The sequence below is a fragment of the Eublepharis macularius genome, chromosome 12 (assembly GCF_028583425.1).
Source record: "Eublepharis macularius isolate TG4126 chromosome 12, MPM_Emac_v1.0, whole genome shotgun sequence".
Taxonomy (NCBI): domain Eukaryota; kingdom Metazoa; phylum Chordata; class Lepidosauria; order Squamata; family Eublepharidae; genus Eublepharis; species Eublepharis macularius.
Genome location: NC_072801.1, coordinates 69,257,459 through 69,278,917, shown reverse-complemented (window position 1 = coordinate 69,278,917; position 21,459 = coordinate 69,257,459). Strand labels below are relative to the sequence as shown.

Here is a 21,459-nt window from a genome sequence, read left to right as displayed (position 1 = left end):
TGAAAAATCATTTTGCGTTTTTGGGGTGAATTCAAACCATTAACATTCCAAGATATTAATTTTTACTCCATATTCCTACTTTTTAAGCGCTCCTGGAAAGTCTTTTTCGTTATCCACCAAAAACACCGTCATCTCATGCTTTGACTTAATGGTCACTCTTGTAGAATTAAACATAAAACTCAAGCCTTCAGGTATTTCCCACCTATACCTGATGTTTTTTTTCTCTCAATTTCCCAGTTAGCTCTAGGTATTTTTTGCGCTTTCGCAAAATTTTCTTTGGTAACTCCTTCATGATTCTGACCCTTCCAATTCCAGTGGGTTTTGAAAATGTCTTCTCAAAATTTCTTCATTCTTTTGGTTGTAAATTGTACAATTATATCTCTGGGTAAATTCTTCTGCTGTGCATAGCTGGAATTTATTCTATAGGCCAAATCCATATTGCCTTGAATCTCTTCTGGCTGTTTTTCCAAGTAATCTGATAGTATTTCAATCATTTGCTCCTGTGTATTTTGAGTCAAGGACTCCAGCACTCCTCGAAATCTTAATTGCTTTTCCATAATTCTGCATTCCATCACTGCCATCCGCTCCTTTAATGCTTGATTTTCTGTTTTTAAACCAGAGGTTGTCTGTTCCACCTCCATCACCATTTGTTTTGTCGTTTAAAGCTCTGTTTTAACATCTCCTATACTCTTAGCCAATTCTGAGACCTCTGCTTTTATTAGGTCTTTTAAAAATTTTTAACAAGCTCTCCTCTATTCGTTGTATTGATTGAGACAACTCCTTGTTACCATCTATCACTTTTTTTCCCAGCACCTCCATAGCCGCTTGCAATTCTTTCTCACCTTTCTTCATCGTGCCTGGGCTAGCTTTCGCACCACCCCAAGTATCTGCTCTCTTTCTGAGCTCCGTTTTTAATGTTCACGTCTGCTTCCCTTAGTTTCCAGGTCTTACTTTAAAAATTTACTTTTCATCTCAAATTAATATTTTAGACCTTACCAAAATGTCAGGCGCAATTTCTCTATGGTATTTTGCCCAGTTTGTTCTTCCTTCCCTTCTTAAAATGGCTGACTTCCGCTTCCTGCTGACGTTCTAGTCTCGGCTCCTCTCGAAGGTTCTTCCTCTCAATGGTTCTCGATGGTTCCTTTGTTTTGCTTCCATGGTCCTTTCAGCTCTCCTTCTCTGCTTCCTCTTCCACTTATTTCCTCTCTAGGCAGGAAGGTTGTCTATTCTCAATGTCCTTTTTATTCTCACAATATTCTTGCAATGTTCCAGCCAGTTCTTCCTCCCCTTTCCCACCGCTATTATCTCTTGCAAAGCCACAGGTGTGTATAAACAAAACTTATTTTCCCCTTTTAATGCTATTTTCTTCATTCAAATTCACCAAATTTCTCAAGATTGCCTTAGTCCTTTACTCAGCTAGCAGCCTTGTCTTTTTTTTTTTTTTTTGAAAAATTTTTATTGGGTTAGAATCCGTTATTTCCACATTTACATTCAATTTTCCCCAATTTTTTCATCTCTAACCCCCTCCCTTTCCCCCCCTTTTTGTTGACTTCCAGCAGCTTTCCAACCCTTTGTCCCCTTTCCCTTACTTTTATTAGCTTCCTCTATCTAAAACAAATATATATTCTCCATTATTCTAAGCAGTACATCCTTAACTATTTTTAACATTATATGCCCAAACTGTAAGCCTTTGTTTCCATCTTAGATAAACAATTTATCCCAATTTTTCAATTTCAGGTATTTCTATATATCATAAACCATATAGATCATACATTCGTTTATATCAAACAATTTGACTTATTCTCTATATATATTACTCATTCTATCTTTTTATAATAGTTCTATATATCTCTCCTCACGTAGTCAATCAATTTGACCCATCTATATCTTCAGACATTCAGTTTGGTACAAAACTTGTCAGAAAAAAAAGAAAATATTGTTAGTTAATCGCTCCTTATATTTAGTCCTTATAATTGATTATTTTCTCTATGTTCTGTTTGTTAACCTATATATATCTATATATTTGTCAATCTATTAATCTGACTGCTTATTAATTCACATTTATCTCTTCTCCCCCCGGTAAAGTCTCCCCCCTCTACTTCAATACTTCAGTAGTTCTCAAACTGCCACAGTTTTCCTCCCACCTCCCATTTCTTCTCCAGGTATTGTTTCAGCTTCTCCCAGTCTGTGTTGAACTGCCCTGAGTCCAGATCTCTCAATTTTCTTGTCATCTTGTCCATTTCAGCCATATACAGCAATTTGTAAGTCCAATCTTCAATAGTTGGCACTTCTTGTACTTTCCATTTTTGCGCATACAAAAGTCTAGCTGCTGCTGTCATATAAAATATCAACGTCCTGTGTTGGGCTGGAATTCCCTCCATTCCCAAGTTCAGTAGCAGGAGTTCTGGGTTCCTATTAATTTGAAATTGTAAAATTTCACTCATTTCTCTTATTATTTCCCCCCAGTACTGCCTGGCTACCTCACACGACCACCACATATGATAGAGGGAGCCCTCATGCTTCTTACATTTCCAGCATTTATTAGAAGTATTCAAATTCCCTAGCGCAATCTTCTTTGGTGTCATGTACCAACGATAGATCATTTTATAAATGTTCTCTTTGATATTAATACATGTCGTTGTCTTCATTGTAGTTTTCCACAAGTATTCCCATGCCTCCATTGTTATTTCTTTATTAAAGTTTATAGCCCATTTCACCATTTGTGTTTTACCTATCTCATCCTCGGTATACCACTTCAACAGTACTTGGTATACCTTGGATATTCTTTTCTTATCTTCTTTAAGAAGGGTCTGCTCTAGTTCCGAATTCTCTATTCGTATACCTCCCTTTACAGAGTCCGAATTATATAAGTCTCTGATCTGTCTATACTGGAACCAATCGTAGTTAGGTGATAGTTCCTCTTGTGTCTTTATTCTAAGTTTGGATGCTTCAGTTTTAGTTATTTCTTTATACGTTAAACATTGTTGTTCATTATCAACAGCTCTCGGGTCTATCACCTCATATGGAACCACCCACAAAGGGGTTCCTTCTTGTAGATAAATTCTGTACTTCTTCCAGATTATGTATAGACTTCTCCGAACAAAGTGATGCAGGAACATCGAGTTGACCTTTACTTTGTCATGCCATAAATATGCGTGCCATCCAAATATTTTTTTATATCCCTCTAGGGCTAATAGTTTCTTGTTCTTTAATGTCATCCATTCTTTCAACCAAACTAGGCAGATTGCATCATGATAAAGTCTCAGATTGGGCAGTTGCATTCCGCCTCTTTCCTTTGCATCTTGTAAAACTTTCACTTTCACTCGAGGCTTCTTGCCTGCCCAAACAAAATCTGATATTTTCCTCTGCCATTTTTCAAATTGTTTGGAGTCTCTGATGATTGGTATTGTCTGTAGCAAAAACATTACTCTTGGTAACACATTCATCTTAACTGCTGCAATCCTGCCCAACCATGACAAATTCAATCTATTCCATTTAATCAAGTCTCTCTCTATCTGAGTCCATAGTTTTTCATAATTGTTTTTGAATAGATCTATGTTCTTTGCAGTTAATTCGACTCCCAAATATTTCACTTTACTTGTTACTTCACAATCCGTTGTTTCCATTAACAATTGTTGTTTCTGCTTAGTCATATTTTTGCATAATATCTTTGACTTCTTTTTGTTAATGAAGAAACCTGCCAAGTCTCCAAACTCCTTGATCTTATCTATCACTCTTGGCATGTTCTCCAATGGGTCCTCTACAATTAACATTATGTCATCCGCAAATGCTCTGACCTTGTATGAATAGTCCTTTATTTTTATTCCACGAATTTCATCATCTTGACGTATTTGTATCATCAGAATCTCCAATACTAAAATGAACAACAATGGAGATAACGGGCAACCTTGTCTTGTTCCTTTACTTATCGTCAATTTCTTGGTCAATTCATCATTCACCACAATTGCTGCAGTCTGGTCTCTATAAATTTCCTTAATTGCTCTGATGAATCTTTCTCCCAATTGTAGCTTTTCCATAGTGGCAAACATAAAGTCCCAGTTTAAATTGTCAAACGCTTTTTCAGCGTCAACAAAGAAGAAACCAACCTCTTTGTCACAACGCTTGTCATAATATTCAATAGCATTGATCACTGTCCTTAAGTTGTCTCTTATTTGTCTGTCTGGCAAAAAGCCTGCTTGTTCCTCCTCTATGACTTCCGAGAGCCACCCCTTCAATCTCTCCGCCAATATCTTCGCAAAAATTTTATAGTCATTGTTGAGTAGCGATATAGGTCTATAATTTTTCACATTAGTCAGGTCTTGGCCCTCTTTTGGGATCAATGATATATTCGCTTCACTCCAAGTTTCTGGAATCCTTTGATCCCTTAAAACCCCATTCATCACCTCTTTTAGGAATGGTGCCAGTTCATTAGCCATTGTCTTATAGAATTTAGCCGTAAGTCCATCTGGCCCTGGCGCCTTTCCTAGATTTGCAGATTGTATTGCCTTACTTATTTCCTCGTCAGTTACTTCACTATTCAACTTATTTCTCCAAGCTTCCGAGATTTCTGGAAGTTTGGTTTTCTCCAAATATGACGCTATTGATTCTTTGTTTACTTCTTTTTTATTATACAGCTTAGCGTAACGCAGCCTTGTCTTTTTATTTTGCTTCTCTTATCCTTTTTCTTTCACCTTTCAGTCTGGAGCGTGTGAGAATAATCTTTACCTTTTCTTGCTAAACTTGGGCTGTTCGTGCGGTTCCTTCCATTTAAAGATGTTCAATTTCGGTACAGATGCTTGGGTTCAGGCGATCTTATGTCAGCATTCAACTCCAAAGAGCTCTGGAGAGATCTTAGCTCATCCTTCTCAGATGGTACCTCAAGGCAGTGGGGAAAATCCTTTATTTAGAACCCCCACCTCTGCCGAGATCACACACTCTCAAAATCACGTAGTGTTTCAGACCCTCCCATACCTGGAGAGGGGTGGCAGCAGGTGATCAAAGCACCTGGCCTGCCAAAACAGATACTCTTGTTTGCCCAGCTCGCCAGAAAACTTCAGTTCTCCATCATCCCAAACCGGAAGTCACCCCAGTATCCACTTTCTGATGGGTTTTGCCCTTCTCCAACAGTTCAGACAGGCTCTCAGAAAGGAGAAAGTCCAGTACATAAAATCATTATAAAGTTTATTAGTCAGACATAACAATGTGTGTGTCTGTATTTGTGTTTGCATGCGCACGTGCATGCATGCATGTGCAACTGTTATTGGAAGTTTTCTACCAGATGTCAAATCCTTAAGCAAATCTACTGTGACAAAGGATGGAACTCTCATTGCAGTGTAATGACTCACAACTATCAGCACATACTGGCCTTGGCATTTGCTACAGAAGAAATCAATGAAGATCCCCAGATGGACTTGAATATCACCTTGGGCTTTAACATCTATAACAGTCTCTTCAGTGTAACGGGGACCTACTTCGCTTCATTGGAGCTTCTCTCCACACGGGACAACTTCATCCCTAATTACAAGTGTGATGCCCAGAATATTCCAGCAGCAGTCATCAGAGGGCCCACTTCTGATATCAGTTTCACGACAATACTATGTTCCTACAGGATTCCAGTGGTAAGATATGAATGTGAGGCATAGGAGTATAACAAGCATTTTTTTCTTCTCCCCCTTCAGTTGTTCATGGATAAAACAAAGAAGTATCTTAAAAGTCATATCCTTGTCAATAATATTTTTGACTTAGGAAACAAAATAATTGACTGTTGTTTCATTATCCTGCCCCAATATGTAACAGAAAAATTATTTATTATTTATGTCATTTACAGTCCACCTTTTTCACTGAGACTAAAAGGTGGATTACATAGTGTGAGATTAGAATAGGCAGTATCAAAGATATTCAATAAACAGTTCCAGAGGGTATATAAATGCAAATTTGCAAAGGCATCACATAGGCAAAAATTCAGTACAGAGTAGAGGTGGGCACGGTCTGGAAAATGGATCCAAATTTTGCATGGTTCATACCGGTTCAGCGTTCGTGAGCTGGTGGGTTGTGGGATGCAAAATTTTTCAAAGACACGACAAACTTCAGCTGGACGGTCGGTCCGTTTGTCTGTGAAACCAGACATCTCAGCTCCGAGCAATCCATTCCTTAGGCAACATAAGAGCAGCCTGCAGATATTCTGCCACCCTCAAAATATATCAATCTTAGCCCTGAAAACCTTGATAGGCAGATCTGGCTGCCAACCACAAATCTCCCATTATTCTCTACGGGATTGTTGAGTATGTAAGAAAGAGCTGTGGAGCTTTTCTTTTACTTCCAGCTCTCAGTTACCAACTGAGGAACTACTTGCTGTGAGAGTTGTTTTTGGATTGTGTGGCATGAGAGGGCGTCCTGGGACTTGTGCTGCAGCAAGGCCTAAGGAGCAAGCTTAGTTATAGGGTTTCCTCAGTTGAGGGGGCCCAGTCTTCTGTTTAATATTTTTTTCTTTCCGTTCTTAATTACTTTTGGGGCAGTGGGCCAGTCTAGGGCTGTGCTCCATTCCAGTCTCTGAGGTGCAATCTGTCTCTCTGGGTGCAAGGTAAGCTTCCTCGGCTGAGGGCTGTTCTGTTTTTTTTTTTTTTAAAAAAAAACACTTTTAATTCGTATTTGCTTCTGGGATGGTAGCTAGTGTAAGAATTTTTCTTTTGAAGGAAAATATATTTTCATTTTTTTCAAACTTTTCCACTGACAAACTTCATTCTCATACAAAGCACAACATTACGGCACTTACCCGGCAGGCTGGAGGCCTTTCAGCTGGGTGCCGTCATTGCCTCCCTGGAAGGAGTGAGGCAACACCAGCCCCGCCCTCCTTCCTGGATTGGGTTGTTGGGCGGGGTGGAGCAGGAGCGAAGAGCGAGCTCTGCCCGTCCCAGCTGCCGTCACTGCTCGTTGTTTGGAGAGGGTAGACGCGTCTACCCTGGGCAAGCAGCGTGTTGCAGCGTCTCTCGGCGGCGGCAACGTCTCGGCAGCGGATTCGGCGGCAAGGTGGTGGCAGCTTTGGGAGCGGGAGTATTGCCTGGAAGCGCGGCGCAGCGCTTTATAGCGCAGCCATGACTGGGGGGCACTTTCACCCAACGGCGCAGCCTTTGGTGAGAGGCCGTTGCGGGCAGCGGAGTGGCCTACCACGCGAGAGCGGGGGTTACCTTTTTTCGGGCCCTTGTGGCCACGCGACGGGGGGCTCTGCTGGCGCTTTTGCACGCCTGGAGGCTCGGGGCTTTTGCCCGGCTGCGTGCGGGGCGTTCTGGGCAGCGGCGCGGCCTTTTGGCTGGGCAGGGCACTTTGGGCGGTGGCGCTGCTAACCGTTTGGGAAGCGCCGCTTGGGCACAGTTTAAGAGAGGGGAAAAGGGGCCAGTGTGGCGTAGGCCCATGTGCATCGGCACAGGCAGCGTGCGGGTACGGCTGGGGGGGTGCTGCGCTGTGGGTGGACCCCCGCCTGTTCCCCCCTCGTTGTGACATGGGCATTCCCTCCCCCAAGACACCTTTTTACCTGGGTGGTAGGGGCATTTTGGAGTGGTTGGGCCCAGTGCGGCCTGCCTTTTGGGGCTTACAGCCGGAATTAGGCTGCATCAGGCCCTCAGGGCGGTTTCTCCCTCCTTGGCATTGGTTAAGAAGGGATTTTGCAGGGTTGTTCTTGCCCCACTCTTTGGGGCTTGACTTGTGGGCCGCATCTAGGCAAGTGGCGGCCATTTTGTGGTTGCACTATAGTGGGAGGCCATTTTGTGGCTTGCTGCATTTTGCCTGCTCTAGGTTGGGGTGGTAAGGGCACAACATGCCAACAAAAAAAGATAAAGGACCCCCCAAGGGGAAACAGCCAGCGGCTAGGCAGGCAGCCAAGAGGCCTTATCCGGCCTTGTCTTCATCGGAAGAAGAAGAAGGGGCGGACCAGCAGGATATTCTGAAGCGCCTGCTTGCTTTGGAGCAGGTGAAAGGGTCTGCAGGGGTGCCACCGCAGGAGGCTGATATGGTGAGGCCTGTTAGGAGGGCGTCCAGAAATGCAGTTTAACAGAGACATTTTATGGTATTTATCTCTTCTAGAGGGGGCAGCTGGAGGAGCAGCTGGCAGAAGCAGCAGCAGGAGTGGCACTGAACTCACAGAACCTCAAGAAATGACCAGGGACGTGGAGCAGGCGTGGCAGGAGGAATCATCCCCTGTGGCAGTCGCTGTAGAACCCATGGAGTGTGGATGTAAAGACACTACACCACAGTCAGCTAGTCCTTGGCCTTGGGGGCCGTGGGGCCAAGCAGTGGCAGGTCCTGTGCCTGCTCTTCTGCAGGGGGCTTACACGCCTTTAGGGGGGCAGGTAGCCGGGGGTAGTCAGGCATCTTGGACGGCAGCTGGTGTGGGGTTACCACCACAGCAGGCACCTTCTGGTGCTGCATCTTGGGGAGGTGGAGCTGCTCTCCCCTTCCCCAGCCCGTTTTTGGGGTGGCCTGGGTATGCAGGGAGCCAGTGGGGGTTTTATCCTCACCCGGAGTTGGAATATGGCCAGGTCCCCTTCAACGCTGTTCCATTTGGGGACACGGCATTGCCTTTAGGCGATCACCTGACCCAGGCGACCAGAGATAAAATATTGAAAGGGGAGTATGTGGACCTTTTTTCTCTGCTCTTTAGAGAGCTAGAGAAAAAGAGTAAGGACGAAATGGATGAGAGAGACAAGGAGCAGCTCAAGTGGAGGAAGGTGGATAGGACGTGGAATAATTGGCTGCCCGGTTTTTTGATTTATGCGGGGGTCATTGCCAGGGCTCAACCTAGCCGGGTGATCCAACTATTTCAATACTTGGATATTATATTCAAGGGGTACACGGGCTTCTCAGGTGCTGCATGGATGCAGTACGATGAGGAGTTCCATATGCGGGCAGCCATGAACCCAAACATTCCATGGGATCGGGTTCACCAGGAACTGTGGCTACATGTTATGTCCCCGGCCAAGCCGAATGTTGTGGACAGGTCAGATAGTGGGCACGTAGTGCATCGGTCTTCGCAGGCCATGAGCTCCCGCATCGCTGCGGGTCAGCCGGTTCAACCCTGGCTCCTGTGTTGGGAGTTCGTGTACAAGGGTTCCTGTATGCGGAAGCCTTGCCGATTCCGACATGAGTGTCCATCCTGTGGTGGTTCCAACCCATACAATTCATGTCCCAAGGGCAAGCCGGGGTGGGGTGGGAAGAAATCAGGAGGTGGCGGTACAGGGGGTCAGCACCCCCCTGGCAAAGGGCCCCAGCCCGGTAAGGTTGAGGGTCCTTAGGCTGCTTTTGCAATATTATCCTAAGCAGGGGGATGCGGATTATTTGTTTCAAAGGTTTAAAGAGGGGTTAAGAATTCTGTTTCAGGGTGCCAGGGCACCATTTATGTCTGATAATTTGCGTTCGGTTCTGGGAAAGGAGGATATAGTTAGAAAGAAAATTGATAAGGAGTGTGCAGAGGGCTGAGTGTTGGGACCATTTTCTGCCCCTCCGACCCCCAACTTCAGAGTCTCTCCTCTGGGCGTTGTGCCCAAGAAGGCGCAGGGGGAATTTCGATTGATTCATCACCTGTCATTCCCTAGAGGGGAATCGGTGAACGACGCAATTCCTGAACAGTTATGCTCGGTTTGGTATTCTTCTTTTGACCAGGTGGTCAGGGTGGTCCATAGGTGTGGGGTGGGGGCTGAGATGGCGAAATGCGACATTAAGTCGGCCTTTCGTCTTTTGCCAGTGCACCCCAATGATTTTGAGCTTCTAGGCTTTGCCTTTAATGGGGAGTTTTACATGGATAGGGCATTGCCAATGGGCTGCTCCATTTCGTGTGCAGCCTTCGAGCGCTTTAGTTCATTCCTTGAATGGGAGGTGCGGCGTAGGGTTGCCTCTCGCGATACGGCCCATTATTTGGACGATTTTTTGTTTGCTGGGCTGGCAGGGTCAGGTCAGTGTGCTCGGCTTATGGCCATTTTCATGGCCTTAGCGGATGAGTTAGGTGTGCCATTAGCGCATGAGAAGACAGAGGGTCCTTCTCAGGTGCTGACTTTCTTAGGGATAGAGTTGGACACTGTCCAGCAGTCCTTCAGGTTACCAGAGGATAAGGTGGACGAGCTTAAGTCCAGGGTGGTTAGGATGCGGTCTCAGCGTAAGGTCACCCTGGTGGAGCTACAGCAGCTCGTGGGTTACCTTAATTTTGCCTGTAAGGCTGTTGCTCCAGGTAGGGCTTTCCTGCATCGGCTATGTGATGCTATGGCAGGTCTGAGTGCACCTCATCATCGCTTACGGGTGTCCGGGGGTACGCGTGCAGATCTAGCAGTGTGGGAGGCCTTTCTTGCTAAATTCAATGGGGTTTCTCTTTGGCAAGAGGTTCTGTTGCTCGAGGCGGAACTTCAGGTGACATCGGACGCGTTGGGATCCACTGGCTTCGGAGTTTACTTCTGTAAACATTGGTGTGCGGAGCAGTGACCGCAAGATTGGCGGGCATCTGCAGTAGTGAGGGACCTCACCTTTTTGGAATTCTTCCCACTTTTGGTGGCGGTTCACCTGTGGGGGCAGGAGCTGGCTAATCACACAGTACATTTTTGGAGTGATAACCAGGCAGTAGTTCAGGTAGTTAATTCGTTAACATCCAAGTCCCCCAGGGTGATGCGGTTAGTGAGGGAATTTACCCTGTTGTGCCTACGGAGGAACATTTTATTTAGAGCTAGGCATGTTCCTGGGGTGGACAATGGTATGGCAGATGCTTTCTCTCGCCTACAGATGGAGCGTTTTTGGAACCTCGCTTCGGAGGCCAATCGGCAACCGGCTCGGATGCCGCCAGACCTATGGCAGCTTGGGAGGCCAAAGTATGTCAGGCTATTCAAGCAGCCATTGCACCCAGCACACGGAGAGCTTATCAGAGAGTGGTAGACCAGTTAAGGGAGTTTAGGACGGCCGAGGGTTTGGCCGATAGCTGGCCGGTACCGGTGGAGCATGTGCTCCGATTTTGTATCTGGCAAAGGGGTAGGGGGTTGGCGGTGCAATCCATCAGGGGGCAGTTGGCAGTGCTAGCGTTCGTTAGCAAAGCCCAGGGGTTGCCTGAAGCCACGGGCAACTTCCGGGTGAGGAAGATGTTAGAAGGCTGGGCTAGGGAATGCCTCAAGGGTGTGGATTCGCGGGAGCCCATTTCCCCGGCAGTCCTTTAGGGGCTGAAGGTGGCATGGAAAGAGGTTTGTACGTCGCGGTATGAAGTGATACTTTTCCATGCGGCTGCTTTAACTGCCTTTTTCGGGGCCCTTAGGGTCAGTGAGCTTGTGGCTCATTCAGGTAAGGATTCCTCTGATAGCGCTTTGATGGCTGGGGATTTGAAGTTTGAAGGGGAAGCCGTTACCCTTGTGATTCGTTGGTCCAAAACAGACCAACAGAGGAAAGGGGCGGTTGTTCGGTTGGGCACCTGTGCTGATGTGGAGTTATGCCCGGTTAGGGCATTGAGCAGGTATTGGAAGGTGAGAGGAGACGGTGAGGGCTGGCTCTTCTCTCACCAGAGCGGGGCTCCTCTTACGCGTTACCAGTTTTGGGCAGTGACGAAGCGAGCTTTGACCAGGTTAGGGTTGAAGGGAGTAAATTTTGGTACCCACTCATTTAGAATCGGGGCTGCATCCACCGCTGCAGCCATGGGATATACTGGGCAGGTAATTCAGCGGGTGGGCAGGTGGAAATCGACTGCCTACCGTGCCTATGTATGTCCTCTTTCCCATGTCAAATGTTGTTAATTGATTGTTTCTTAGGTTCTGGAGTGCGCGGTGCCAAGCAACGGATACTGATCTGCGGGCACAGTTATGTTTTTTGGGCGGCCCATCAGGCGAGATGGACGTCAGTGGGGTCACAGCTTGGATTGAGCGAGAAGGCAGAGTTGGAATGGCAGGGTCGCCGTGGCCTCAGGTGGTCGGGACTCTTACCTTTGCTGTTTGGAATGGGGCGCGACCCTCCCCCCCATATCCTAGTTATTCATTTGGGTGGCAATGACTTGGGGATGCTCCAGAGCAAGGCCTTGTCTGCGCAGGTGCATGCTGATTTGCGCCTTATTGCTGAGCGATGGCCGGGAGTGCTGATTATATGGTCAGCAATGATCCCTCGTTTGGTTTGGAGGGAAGCTGGGTGCCAACAAGCCATCGAGAGAGCGAGGATGAAGGCCAATCGCGCCATTCAGAAGGCTTTGGAGGCGGGCAACCAAATATTTTTGGATGACTTGCGGCAAGGGCTACAGCTGGCCCTAGGTTATCGGTGGGGCGCCAAGGCCTAAGCAGAGGCTTGGCCTCGGCGTTGGCAGGTTTTGGGTTAGTTAGGGTGTGGGCCGGTGAGCACCCTTGGCGCTTCCCCTTTAGTGGGAAGAGGGGCCTGCCTAAAGGGCTGGTACTGCTTTGACGGCAGCCAGTTGCAGGGGCAGGCTGCCTTTGGAAACCCCAGCTTGTGAGTCCTTACCTCACTGCTATACGGCTGAGGTGTTAGGAGCTTGAGAAGGGGGTGACCACATTGCCTGGCCGGCTGGGTCCGCACCATCCAAGGGATGGGTCGCACCCAGGGCTTCGGGGCTCACCCAGACAGGTCAGGGCGGTGGTCCATGGGGATCCCGTGGCCTGACCTGTACCGCTTTAGGCCCTTGCTGCTGTGTGTATTAATGTTAATGTATATAGTTAATAAAGTGGCCCTTAGATCCAACTTGGTGTCTGCTTCTTTATTCCAACTAGGGTGGCAATACGGCACTTACCCAGCAGGGTGGAGGCCTTTCAGCCAGGTGCCGTCATTGCCTCCCTGGAAGGAGTGAGGCAACACCAGCCCCACCCTCCTTCCTGGATTGGGTTGCTGGGCAGGGCGGAGCAGGAGCAAAGAGCGAGCTCTGCCCGGCCCAGATGCAGTCGCTGCTTGTGGTTTGGCCCACCCTCCTCTCCCTGTATTTGTGCAGGATTAGCCGGCTGCTGTGTCAGAGTCAGGTAGGAATTTTTTCCTCCCCTCCTGAATTGGCAAAGTGGAGAGGGGTTTTTCCGCCTACCTTGCACCAGTAGGTGGGATTGAGGAGTTTGGCTGCTGGGTGGTGCCAGTTAGTCTGTCCTGGCAGGTTTTGGGTTAGTTAGGGTGCGGGCCGGTGAGCACCCTTGGCGCTTCCCCTTTAGTGGGAAGAGGGGCCTGCCTGAAGGGCTGGTACTGCTTTGATGGCTGCCAGTTGCAGGGCAGGCTGCCTTTGGAAACCCCAGCTTGCGAGTCCTTACCTCACTGCTATACGGCTGAGGTGTTAGGAGCTTGAGAAGGGGGTGACCACGTTGCCTGGATGGCCGGGTCTGCACCATCCAAGGGATGGGTCACACCTGGGGCTTCGGGGCTCGCCCAGACAGGTCAGGGCGGTGGTCCATGGGGATCCTGTGGCCTGACCTGTACCGCTTTAGGCTCTTGCCGCTGTGTGTATTAATGTTAATGTATATAGTTAATAAAGTGGCCCTTAGATCCAACTTGGTGTCTGCCTCTTTATTCCAACTAGGGTGGCAATGTACAGTTATCAAATTGTACTGTTACAATTTCAATAGTTACATCATAAACATTTGGAACAGTATAACTTTACTTTATATGCATACTAACTTTTTAAGGGCTCTGTCCTAGACCAGTTTCAGGGCTGAAGTCAGGCCAAGCCTGTAGTTTCCTTGGCTGACGGACCTTTCTTCTTCTGTCTCCTTTACCCTCCCCTTTCAATTCTAATTTGTGGCATTGGGGGAGGGCTCTGCTCCATCTAGATCTCAGGTTGCTGTCAGGCTCTGACTGGGACCGAGCTGGTTGGATTTCCTCGGCTGAGGGCAATTCTTATAGAACTATGAAGGTTGCAACAATGAGAAAGGGTAGTTGTGGGGGAAAGAAGTGCCAGCATTGTCCTGGCTGCTCGTTGCCATTGGTGCCCAGCACCAGTCATACTGGGGACTAGGGGGTATCAGAAAAAGAGCCTCTTTCTATGGCTCTGCTTTTGTGGCTCGAGGAGGAGACACAGCTGCTCTTAGCATGGCCAGAGGAAGAGCAGCTTGTAAACAATTTTTAGGAAAAGGGATCTAGTCAGGAGGATGCCTCAGGAGGCCCTGGAACATCCAGCTCCTCCACATCCCAACCTCCTGCAGCTGCCACTGCCTGCAATCCATCCCCCTGGCTGAACCCTTCACCTCAGTGGTCATGGCTCCATCCTCTTCCCAACCCACCAACTCCCAGTTGCTGTCTCAGTCCCAGGCTTTTGCAGCATTTCGAGACCCTCCTAAATGGACCCTGTTTGACGCATTGCAGGGCCTGCAACACCCTTTTGTGTAGGGGATTGGATCTCAATCACCTTTCATCCAGTGTCCTCTGCAAACATATGCAGAGGCATCATCTGCACCTGTTGCCTCAACAAGTACCATCCGGCGATGGGGGTAAGAGGGTTTCTGAGCAGGGTGAAGAGAGAAAGGATCAAGAATCTACCCCGAGGAAGAAGACTTGCACCAAGGGTACTGTGGATGGGAGTGGAGCCTCTAGGCAGGATACCTTTCAGGAGGTTGTTCCCTCAGGGTCGTCTGTGCAAAGCAAAATATTCAGGAGGAGAGCTCAGGAGGTGGGTGCTCTTGTACTGTCTGAGATGATAGCCCTGGATGGACTGCCTTTGCCCGTGTTGGAGGAAGTGGGCTTTCACCAGGTGCTGCATCATTTTACTCCATGGTTCACAATGCCCTCAAAGTGGACCATTGGCTGACGAGTCTTGTCCTCCCTCTACAATTGTGTGGTGGAGATGGTCAGGAAACCATTGGACAGAGTACGAGGGGGAACCATGCATTTCAAAGCCAATCTGTGGAGCAGATGTCATCACAGCTACCTTGCCATCATTGCACACTGGTGGCAACCAGAGGACCCCTGGAACAGTGTGGGAAATTTAGGGCCCTGGGAGGAGGACCCACTCCTGCTGCTGATCTTCATAGCAGTTCTGCTCCAGGTGCAGATGGCGGATGCAGATCAGACAGAGAAGAACATTGCTGGTGTGATCAAGGGTGCAGTGAGGGAGTGGGTGTCCCCAGCTGATGCTGTCCGTGGCTACTGGGTGATGGGCACAGGTAGAAACATGCTTGCAGCCCTGAATGAAGCATCCCTTGAGGGCCTCATCTGCCTAGTGTACAAGCCGCGCCTGGTCATGGAGGATGCTCTTGGGCTGGGGTGCACCATCAAGCAAACCTGGGACCGGCGAATGTTGCAGAACAGAGAGTTGTTGGACAGCTTTTTTTGTCCCAGAGTCCACTTTTCCCACAGCATTAAGTCTCCAGCTCCACAGGAAGCAGGGGTAGGGGGAGATTAAGAGCACGAGCTGTTCCAGGACATGACCACCCATTGGAAATCTACCTACACAATGATAGCGTGTCTGGTGGAGCAAAGACACATGTTGGAGGACATCATGACCTCCATGAGCATTCTTCAACAGGAAGGGTGCTCAGTATCAGCTCCATGGACTGGCTACCCCTGCGCCAAATGGTCCATGTCCTGAAGCCATTTCAGGACACCACCAACCTCCTCTGGTTCTACAAGTACAGCCTGGGGCAAGCCATCCCCTTGATCCATAAGCTGGACCAGGCAGTGGCCAAAGAGCTGGAGCAGGGGGAAGCTCTTCTCTCTGGTGTCAAGAATTGAGTGAAGAGGTTGCAGGCAGGTGTGGCTACCCGCTTGCATCCTGTCTGCAAAATGTGGGTGCTCAGAATGGCATGCATGTGCCACCACCGGTGTAAAGGGCGCCATTGCCATGCACTAATGTGAGCTCCAGTGCTGGAAGAAGGATCTCCGCAGAGAGGTCCGCAGGTTTCAGGAGAACAAACATGGCCGGAGGGAAGAGGGCATTGAACAGGGGTTGTTGCCAGAGGAGCAGGAGGAGGAGGAGGAGGAGGCAGCTGTGGCAGATGAGCCCGGCATCGCAGACTGGGAGAGCCCACCCAACAGGGACCACCCTCTTTATTGGTCCCCAGTGTTGAACTGTGATGTTTCTGGCATCAGAATTGAAACGATTGCCCTTGCAGAGGACTTGATGGAAGTGATGGTGCGAGAGTACCTTGTTAAGCCCCCCCCCCCCAAGTCCCCTGGCTCTGATCCCTTGAAGTACTGGGCATGGAAAGGTGCCATCTGGCCGGACCTATTGTCCATGGCCAGGAACTTCCTCTGCTGCCCCCACCACCACCCATGTCCAGAGCATACGGGTATTCGCCCACCTGGCATGCCTTTCCCACTGATGTCCCTCAAGATTGCCTCTGTCCTGTCCAGGGATATTCCTGTCTTCCAAAAGAAATCCACTCCCTCCGGCTGGAGGAAAGGCTGCTGAAGATTTTCTGTGAGTTTGGGTGTGAAGGGGGTGGAACCAGGGCCCCCAGAAGTGACTGTCCATGGACCGCTGAACTGGTCTGAGAACTGGGCCAGTCCATCAAATGTTTATGGTCTGTGGTCCGTAAAAATAGACGGATCATGAACCAATGGTCCATACCGTTTTCCCGGTCCGTGCCCATCTTTAGTACAGAGCTGAAGAAATGCTGAAACAGAGTATAAGCAATAAAAAATCTCTCCACCCATGATAACAAAAACTGTGACTTACAATTTCCCAAACACAATTTTGTGGTTATATTTGAAAAACCTCTTTTCTTCTCACTTCTTTTTCCCCTTCTTTTCTATAGCTAATTTATGGTTACCTTTCAATGATTAATAATCATATCGAAGGGATGGGCTTCCAGTCCATGTTCCCAAATGGGGCCCTTCAATATATGTCAATTCTCCAGTTACTGAAATATTTCAGCTGGACATGGATTGGTATTATTTCTCTGAATGAGGAGAATGCAGAAATATTTGTAAAGGATGTGGTCCCCACGTTTTCCCAGAGTGGTATCTGCGTTGAATTTATAGAAATATTCCCCAGAATACGTTTTTCAAATGACTTCGATAAATTGATGGCTGAAGGAGTTACAACAATTATTGCTGTCATGAGAAGCACAGCCAATGCAGTGGTTCTACATGGTGAATTTGAGACCATAATGGTCTTGAGAATGTTGATCCACTACTCAGAATTTGGAGAGACCTCTGTAAAGACAAAAATTTGGATTATGACAGCTGAGATGGATTTCACATCCATTTCCTTTCAAAGAACCTGGGACTTTGATTTCATGCACGGTGCAATGTCTTTGGCGATTCACTCCAAGCAGCCCCAGGGTTTCCAAAGATTTCTTCAGAGGAGAACCCCTGTCTCACATAAAGAAGATGGCTTCATCAGGGACTTCTGGCAACATGCGTTTAATTGTTTATTCTCTGACTCAGAGGGGGACGAGATGGTTGAGGGAGCCTGCACTGGCGAAGAGAAGCTGGAGGCTCTTCCTGTGTCTGTGTTTGAAATGAGCATGACTGCCCACAGCTACAGTGTCTACAATGCTGTCTATGCCGTGGCACATGCTTTGCAAACCATGCCTTTCTTTACATTTAACCACAGAGCAACGAGGGGGAGAGGCAGACAGCCGCTCATAGATCAAGAGCTGTATCAGGTAACTGGCTTAGAAGGCCACAGTCAGTACAAAAAACATTCTTTCTAACAAGACTTTGGTACATGATTTTCACTTCAAAGCCCAGAATCCATTGTGGATTTGGTTATTCTGGTCATTCCAGACAACTATGGATTTTTCTTATTAACAATAACAATGATCATTACAAAATCCAAAGACAATGCAGACAAAAAAATTTATTAAGACATGGTATAACAGAACATCAGCTGGTTTCAAGTGGAGGAGTGGGAGATCAAACCCGTTTCTCTAGATTAGAGTCTCGCGCTCTTAACCACTACACCAAATACATACAATAATAAGTGAAATGGACTACAGTCCTATGCCATTTACAAAGCACCCTTTTGAACTATTCAGTTATATTACAGCCCCCATTTCCTTCATAAAAATTCACTCCGGAGCATTTATCTCTGCATATTCTGTGGAAAGATGTAAATGGAGGAGGGCATTCTTGACTTCTAAAGGCAAGCCATTCCACAAAAAGGGAGATGACTGGGTATAGTCAGGTGTTGTTTTTATCCATTTTAAAGGTGTTCCACATATTTTCCTATATATTCTGTGTGTTTTAGTTGCCTTCATGCTCTGAGGGCCAAGCTACACATGACGGATGACACTTGAACAGCAAGTGTATTTCTCCCTGTTCACTTGCCCTCCACTCAATCCACTTGGCGTTCAAGTGTCATTCGTCATGTGTAGCTTGGCCCTCAGACTCGTATGAACAAAACGGCACCCTGAGATCTTGTTGAAACCTAATCAGCCACAATGACCACAATGAATGCCCATATGCATCTATTCTTGAAAATCCTTATCATTCTCTTTTTGCACATTCAGTGCAATGATGTAAATGGAGGGAGCATTCCTGACTGTCTCAGGTAAGTCGTTGAAAACCATTAGGTACAGTCAGCTGTTGTTTTTACCCATTTTAATGGAGCTCCATATATTTTTCTATATATTTTGTGTGTTTTAGTTGCCTTCATGCTCTCAGATTCATTGTACGAACAAAACGGCACCCTGAGATCTAATTTTATCTCATTGAAACCTAATCAGTCACAACAACTGCAAGAATACAGCATAAGGCCCAGCGTGATGGTGGTCTTAGCTACTGATATTGGATGCCTGCAAGAGGGGCTACATTGGCCACAAGGCACAAGTGTGAAGCATTATTCTCAACCATGCCTGTCTGTATCTTTTCTTGAAAATCCTTAGAATTCCCTTTTCCCCCTATTTAGCTGCAGCACTTTCTCAGACAGGTCTCCTTCAACAACAGTTGTGGGGAAGAGATTGCATTCGACCCAAAGGGTCAACTACTGACTGGGTTTGATATTATCAACTGGATCACATCTGACAACCTGTCATTCCTTAGAATCAAAGTGGGAAAGGTAGACCTGAAGGCTCCTCCAGAGAGGATGTTCACCATTGACGAGGATGTCATTGTGTGGCCGAGCAGGTTTAATAAGGTAGGATCCGTGGTTATACCAAAGTATGCCAGGTTATGTTCAAGCATTCACATGTGGTTAATTTCTTGGAATTTGAAGGATTTCTGCATTCTGATTATCTTTTTTTTTGTCTGTGTGATGTCCATACAGCCCATGACTTCCAAATGGAAATTTCTCCCTGGCAGTTTTGAAACTCCATGCTCTTACAGTATTTTTGATGTCTAAGGCTGTATTGTAAAATACACTAATTACACAGTAGAACTCCTGAGTAATTCTGCATAAGCTTTGAATAAAAGCCATCAACACAATTTTTTCTATTGCACAGTTTAGCAATGACAAAAGGCAAAGTACACAGCAGAAAAACTAAATAACAGTAGCAAACAATTAACAAAGAAAGGAAAAGTCTGACCATGAAAAGCTAATCAATTTCATCAAAGGGTAGAGAAATGTGACAAATTTCCTTTTAATGTCTTCCAACATAACCTACCTTTGAGGAAGTGCCCATATTACCATAAAGTCAAAAACTCCAGATGTAGTCTAAACAACTCCTGCATTCTTGGTCTTCAATAAAAGCACTGCCAATATCAACCCAGTTTATACTTTATAAAGACTATATATATGAGTACCTTCAACTGGCAATGAGCTCATAGCGAGCCTATCAAGTCTATATACAGCAAGTGAGCAGCAGAGTTCATTTCCCACAGCCTTCCTCTGCAGATCAACCCAAGTCTTCCTCGGTAAACCGTCCAAGTACTGACCAGGGTTGATCCTGCTTAGCTTCCCAGGTCCAATAATATCAGCATATACCATGCTATCTTCCCCATCTGCATAAAGACTACGGTCATACAAATGCCTCTAATATGAATTCTAAATATTAAAAGATTGTCCTGTTCCATTTATTTACAGACACAACCCCTTTCTCTGTGCAATAATGCTTGTCTTTCCGGTTATAGTAGAATGAAGAAGGAAGGAAAACCTTTTTGCTGCTATGATTGCCTTCCATGTCCAGAAGGGAAGATTTCCAACCAGAGGGGTAAGAAATGTACCAGAGAGAGTTTATTCTATGTACTTTATGTGTATCCTATATGGGTATAGCAGAAGACATGAAAGTAATATTTCTAATGCAAAAAAAAAAAGCCAAAAAAATCATGATTCCTGGAGATCCTCCCTCCTGGAACAGGTGACTATGTTGATGCAAACATAATCCCAACATGTTTTTCTGTCACATTTCAAGCAAGAAAGCCCTCATTTGGAAATTTATAATATTAAAGTAGAATTTCTTCAATGAACTGAACTTAGAGTTGCCAGGTACTGAAAAAACACATTTTCCTTTTCAGACATGGATGACTGTTTACAATGTCCAGAAGATCGTTATTCAAACAAGGACCGAGATTTATGCATTCCCAAATATATAAAATTCTTGTCCTACAATGAACCCTTGGGGATAACTGACCATGATGGCTATTCTTTTCTCTTTCATCACAGCTTTAGTACTTGGAATCTTCATTAAGCACAGGGATACTCCAATAGTTAAAGCCAACAACCAGAAACTCACCTACACTCTCCTAGTTTCTCTCCTGCTTTCCTTCCTTGCCGCTTGCTTATTCATTGGCCAACCCAACAAAGTGACGTGTCTTCTTCGGCAAACCGTTTTTGGCGTCCTCTTCTCAGTGGCTGTTTCTTGCGTCTTGGCCAAAACCATCATAGTGGTTTTAGCTTTCATGGCCACCCATCCAGGGTCCAGGATGAGAAACTGGGTGGGGAAACCACTGGCTGCCTCCATTGTGCTTTCTTGCTCATTTATTCAAACCTCTATTTGTGCTGTGTGGTTGGCAACCTCTCCTCCCTTCCCAGATTTGGACATGCACTCCAGGACTGAAGAAATTATTCTGAAATGTAATGAAGGATCTGTTGAAATGTTTTACTCTGTCTTGGGCTACATGGGCTTTCTGGCCACTGTCAGCTTCGTTGTGGCTTTCCTAGCTCGGAAGTTACCTGACAGTTTCAATGAAGTCAAGTTCATCACCTTCAGCATGCTGTTGTTTTGCAGTGTCTGGTTATCTTTTATTCCAACTTACCTGAGCACCAAGGGGAAAGACATGGTGGCCGTGGAGGTCTTTTCAATTTTAGCCTCCAGTGGAGGGTTACTGGGATGTATTTTTTCCCCTAAATGCTACATTATTATGTTGAGACCCGAACTGAACAAGAGGGAGCAGCTAATAAGCAGGAAGAATTACAGAATCAACTCAAGTTAAATTTCATCTTAAATCAGCAAGAGAGATTCATATGCACAGAATTGTTCATCTATATGCATGCTATTTATTCTTAAATTTGAATTAAATCTTAAAAGTAGTCTCTTAATTTAATATCCTAACAGTTAATGTTAGAAAAGAACGGGGAGATTTTTTTTCATTACATGGTGCCGGCAGCAAGAGTTTTATTTGCAACAAAATGGAAAACAGGTACCTGTTCTG

At 46.3% G+C, this 21,459-nt stretch overlaps 1 pseudogene; it reads left to right on the top strand.

Annotated features, from left to right (window-relative positions):
- LOC129339686 (vomeronasal type-2 receptor 26-like) overlaps positions 1 to 21,240 on the top strand; it is a 29,541-nt pseudogene extending 8,301 nt beyond the window's left edge.
- The last annotated feature ends 219 nt before the right edge of the window (positions 21,241 to 21,459 follow it).